Raw genomic sequence first — 6,127 nt, 5'->3', positions numbered from 1 at the left:
GGATGTATGTACAATACAGGCTCTGGTACACAGGAACAGTGGGGCTATGACTTAATAGTATAACAAGATTGCTGTTGACTCAAAGTTTTTATAAGTTTGTATTAGCTTCGTTTGGACAACTTTTTCTAAGTAGTTTAGTGTGGTTGTGTTATTCTCAAGTGCATACATACATACAATTACCCCAAACATATTTCATTTAGGTGTGTATTTTTGTGCTAACCCTTAATGTTGACAGAAGGAAAAAGCTTTGGAAATGCTGACAATAATTTATACTTCTTGGAACATTTCTCACGTTTTTAAGGTTTCCCAAAAATGGAAAGATGAGGAGGCTGTGGGAACTTGCCCTAAGAAGGGACAGTTTTGTTGCGACTGACAGGACTCTGCTTTGCAGTGAGCACTTCAGGAGTGAGGATTTTGACTGAACAGGGCAGACAGTCCGAATTAAAGATGGTGTTGTGCCCAAAATTTTCAATTTTCCAGCTCATCTTGAAAGGGTATGTGTATCATTGCAATTTAATCACATATTGATATAACACTCTTATACACCGTGAATTGTTGCTGGTCACTTTTGTTTCTGCAAGATATATAATGTGTTGTTTAGTAGCACCTTTTAGACACTCAAAACCTCTTTACTTAATTTTAGCTAGTAGCCACAAGAAACACAACCACCTCTAGAAGAGTGGAAGACAACCTGCCAATGGACGTGTCCCAGGATGTACCTCAACCTGATGTTGTGAGTGTTTTCATGTGGCTTGTTAAAAACAGTTTGTTATATTAAATCCTTTATCTTATAAAAAGTTTGACTCTGTCGCTCATAAACTTGAATTTATAAACATGTGTGAACATTGAAACTAAACCCAAGGGTAGGCAGCCTTTACAATCAAAAGAGAAATTTTTTTTTCAGAGCCACAAAACATATTTTTGCCTTATAAGTGGACAAGCCTATACAATTACTTAAATGTATGCTGTTGTGTTTTCTGTTGGACAATTGGAGTATCTTGTATTTAGGCTCACGGAATTGAAAAGTTAACATTTAATTTCTTAAAAAAATAAGTAATTTCTATACCACTATTATTTATATATATTTTTTTATATTTCTGCAAAACAACAGGGAGCCACTGGAGAGAGGGGTTTGAGCTGCAAGCGGCAGGCCACTGACCACTTGTATGCATTGCCTGCTTGCCCTAAGGCTATAAAAGCCAAACTTGAAAAGGCCTCAGCAACTGTGAGGAAACTGCAGCGGGAGAAGAGTAATACCTTGAGGAGAGAAAAGAGGGCCAAGATGAACATGCGGGCTCTTCTGGAGGAATTGAAGGAGAAAAATCTAATCACCTGAATGCTATTCAGGTGAAATAAAAATATTACATTGAATATTTTGTGTATTTTATGTTCTTTGTTGAGTCCCTAGTTACTATTAAAAAGATACTTACTGAATCACTTTGCTAATTCAATTACAGATCTTCCAGTTCATCTCTTGTCTAGGCAGGGTGTAGAGTACACCAAGGACCAGAAAGATTTTGCCCTCACGCTCCATCTGCATGGTCCAAAGGCATATCACTACCTGAGAGATACCCTGCATATTCACCTGCCACACCCCAGTTCATTGCAAAGGTATTCTTCATGATGTCTAATTTTATATTGAATTACATTAAGCACTACAGACAATAATATCATGAATGGTTAAACTTACTGATCTAACAGCTCATGTCCACAGCTACCTTCCTGTCCGCTTTGATGGTCTTGTGGACAACGCTCTCGTGTACATTTCAGGTAAAGGCTGACTAAAAGTTGATTTTGCCTAAAACCAATGGTGCAAATAGTCAAAACCTGAGTGAAATCAATATCCCAATGGCCCAAAAAGATAAATGTTCCCTTCATTTCCCCATGGTTATTATAAATTATTTTAATATACCAACTCTTATTTCAGGATTTGTTGTGCGACGGGCTCTGAAAAAGCTGTCCTGTGATGTCTGCCGTGCCAGCTTGGTAACAGATGCTGCATCTGCCATCAAGGACCAGAGCTACCACCTGCTGAAGTTAAAAAACAATGGAGGTCTGGTGATTCCATCAGAAGGCACAGTGATGGTAGTCAGGGCAGCAGAGTGGGTTCTTCGTCAGACCTCATGTACCAGACGATCACAGCCCATCAAAGTGCTAGAGGTCGTGTACATTGTACGGAAGAGGATAGGGTCAGAGGATGTGTTTGTGCTTGGAGAGCACATCGGAGAAACGCAGTATGGCATAGACAGCCACCACCATACGCTGTTAACATTGGTTGTGTCCTTGTTTTTTAAGTTAAGGCTGCACCACATTGCCAAAATAACCAACCTTGGCTTACAGAGCAACAACATGCGACAGAAACACAATAAAACCGTCCTTTTCAAAGGGCATTAACCAAGCTATGTTTTTTGGGTAATTTTTTCATCTCTGTCTTCCATGTGTATACCATCACAGTAGTGTAGGTGGGGATTTCAACATGCTACATCTATATATACTTGTGAAGGGGACTATTGTACCAATTTTAATAGCAAATAAATGTCACTTTTATAATGGTTTAAAAATAGGAACTTTTGTGTAATTACCCCTGATATATAATCCGAATAGTCTACATGAAACTTCACAGTGTAACCTTTAATTTGAAACCTGGATTATGATTCTACACCAAGAGGTTGCCACACAATAAGCCTTTTTTGTCAGTATTTCAAATTTATTATAACAGTAATATTTATATTATAAAAGTATTTATGTAAATATAAATAAATTAGGACTGTGAAATAATTAATCACACTCAAATAAGTGTTTTTATATATATATATATATATATATATGTATTATAATATATATATATATATTATATATATATATATTTTATATACAATATATATATATATATTATATATATTATATACATATATATATATTGTATATATATATTATATATACAATATATATATACATTAAATATATATTATATATATACATTATATATAAAATATATATATATATATATATATATATATATATATATATATATATATATATATATATATATATATTATATATATATATATATATATATATATATATATATATATATATATATATTATATATATATATATATATATATATATATATATATATATATATATATATATATATATATATATATATATTTCTGGGACCATATATATATATGGTTGCCATTCTGTACACTGAGTTTTAATAGCATATATTGATTTAACATAAATACCTTGTGCATGTGTATATTTATTGCACCTGTATGTTCTATTCAGTGTTCTTTTCATATGAAGTTCCATGGTTATAATTATTCCTAAGTGCGCAGTATCACAACTACATGTCTGACTTTTGTTTAACAAACCAAACAGTTTGAGAATAGTTAGATAATTGAGGAAGTTATGGTTATTTCAGTACATGCGCCATTGAAACACAATGCTACGAATGAGCGAGCTGCCTGTGGTAAGATGGCCGCCACGTGCGGACGTCGACCCCCATTGGCCAGCAGCGCGGACGAGACATCTAGCCTTTATTATGGATATCTATGCCATTTCCCCTCTTCCTTTGATCACAGAGCTACCGGCTTCCTGAACGTTCAATGAATCATGGGATACCCATGGCTAAAGAGGATACACCCAACTTGTCCTTTCAAACGGGCAAAAAGAAGGCTGCTTTTGACCGCTGCATAATAATAAGTAATCACCTGACGAATCTGGCCTTTGGAGGACACAGCCGCCGGATACGAGCATAGCAATAATTCATGTGTATTTTATCAATGAATGAGATCAGGAATCTCCCATAGACTTCTTGAGTTGGCTTGTCATAAACAGTCTATAGAGTATAAAGCACCATCTTTATTGTTTTAATTAAAACATTGGGTTTTAGACTGAGTAAAAGCAGACAAGTTATCCTTTTTGAATGTTTAGAGATAAGAACTCCAGCAGCATTTTAAAATTTCATGGTGATATGCCACTTATGATAAGTTTATCCATCTTCCTCTGACAGCATGGGCAGTTTCATTCAGACAGATTTAGCTTTAACTTGCTGGATCTTAAATTAACACAGTCTAAAGCTGTTTGACTTGTTTACTTCAACCAGGAACTGAGCTCATGTGTGTCAGCAATAAAGCTAAAGACGGCTGACTACAGTAGCAGTGGGAGGGTTTCACCTACCACTAAAAAAGCCGGATTGACTCTGTTTAAGAGAAAAGAAACCTTAAACGGGAAAACCACATTCCTGAGCTATAGGGTAAACACAGGTTCAACATGAGTTAAAACAAGATCCGGTTTACTCCCTCATTTTCTGTACACACAAGATTAAATTAATTAATTAATTTAAAAAGTACTTTTTCGCAGGTGTATTTAGACATAACGAATATTTAAGCCCCTAGAATAAGAGTGGGATTATATTTGGCTTAATTTTGGTCAAAAGATTATAAAAGGCATTTAAGTAGTCCTTGTGTTTCGAAGGCCTTTAGTCCCGAGTACTATGTTACAGAGACCCAGTTTAAGCACATTCAGTCAAAAGCGTCTTCATGGTCATAATAGATTTGTAATTGATTAGGAGGGATTCATATTCTTTATTCAGTCAGAATTTAATGAAGCTGCACCTCGTCTTGTCATGTAAGAATCCCTACTGCTGTCAAGTATGTCATCAAACATGCAGGCCAGCATTGGCACATAGTTGGCTCAGCCTTGTCTGCCATCCTCAGCTCCTGCATTCGCTTGCTGTAGTCAGGGGCGGATTTAGGAAATTTGGGGCCCTAGGCAAAGACAGGCAGGGGGCCCCCTGAGAAGAAAACCCATAAAACAGACCCATTCTACAGATTGAGAAATGTTAATAGAATAGACATCCATTATTTGTTCTAGGTTTTGTCCCTCTCTTCTTGTCCCTTTTTCCTCTCTATTTATCAGCGTTCTGATGGCATTTTAGCCAAAGGATTTTTATCAAAAACATAATTATTGTGCACAAATAAGGAATAGTTGTATTAACTATACATGTAAACAGAGTTTTATGGGGCCCCCAGGAACTTGGGGCCCTAGGCAACTGCCTAGTATTGCCTAATGGTAAACCCCCCCCCCTGGCTGTAGTGGCTCTATATACTCTATGGAGGACTTCGAGAGTCACTGAAAAAGAAAACCAACCCTTTCAAATTTAACATTCAAATCATGCAATTTGAAATCTAATTTGAAAGGCCTTTTCTAATTGAATTGAAATGAACAGGAATTTGTTTATCACTCCATTATTTGATACTGGAATTTGAAAATGTGTTTTAAAATCCTATATCTAAATAGAGATTTAAATACCATAATTCACAGCACTGAATAAAAATATCTTTCCAAATCACACATTTCAATTGTTATTCCTTATTCTGTTTCCTTTTTCAACTTGCATTTTCAAATCCTTTTGAAATTACATTTTCTTTTTTGCTTTACCCACTCCATGTACCTTTACCATGACTGTTCTCGCTCAGCACACTGGAAACACATTCAGACCAATCATGGCTGCTCTTCAGATGTAAACAGCTTTCTCATTGGTTAGACAGCCACAGTTAGATCATAACACTACAAAGAAGAGCAGCTCTGATTGGTTCAATTGTGTTTCCACTCTGCTCAGTGGAAACACAATTAAACCAGCACTGACTCCAGTGCTGGAAACCAGCAAAGTGTTGAAGATCTAGCAATGTTTGGCACCTGTAGGGAGGGCTAGGCCATTTGCACTGGCTCCACCTGCAGGTCACACTTGCTGATACAAAGATGACATTTCAGAGAAAATAATAACTTTCGTTACTTTTTGCAAAAATAAACCTTGTTTGAAAATAATCATATTGGAGAGTAATAGTAGTAAAACATTCAGTTTGGCCTTTAATAAATAATAAAAGAATATTTTGGGTGTAAAGGAGAAGGTTAATCATTACTCTAACCAGTGTTGCTGAAACCATTGTGTTTTAGAGAGGTGTCATTAGTGACATGAACAGTATTGCACTCTGAAGACAGCAATTTTCTTAAATGTTTTGGCTTTCAACATCTCTTCTTAAAAAACTAATTTCACATCTGTTGCTGGTTAAAAAATTCCATTCCCTGTTGCTTTCCTATCTGACAAGTTAGACAA

At 35.7% G+C, this 6,127-nt stretch overlaps 1 long non-coding RNA gene across 1 annotated transcript; it reads left to right on the top strand.

The window, feature by feature from the left end:
* The first annotated feature begins 1,708 nt into the window (after positions 1–1,708).
* LOC119783354 lies at positions 1,709–2,037 on the top strand. Its single transcript, XR_005280781.1, has 2 exons — positions 1,709–1,770; positions 1,928–2,037. It is a non-coding gene; the product is annotated as an uncharacterized LOC119783354 (long non-coding RNA).
* The last annotated feature ends 4,090 nt before the right edge of the window (positions 2,038–6,127 follow it).

Source organism: Cyprinodon tularosa, unplaced genomic scaffold (genome assembly GCF_016077235.1).
Source record: "Cyprinodon tularosa strain WSP-4 unplaced genomic scaffold, ASM1607723v1 ctg203, whole genome shotgun sequence".
In the NCBI taxonomy this organism is placed as follows: Eukaryota; Metazoa; Chordata; class Actinopteri; order Cyprinodontiformes; family Cyprinodontidae; genus Cyprinodon; species Cyprinodon tularosa.
This window is presented reverse-complemented; position numbering and strand designations above follow the sequence as displayed.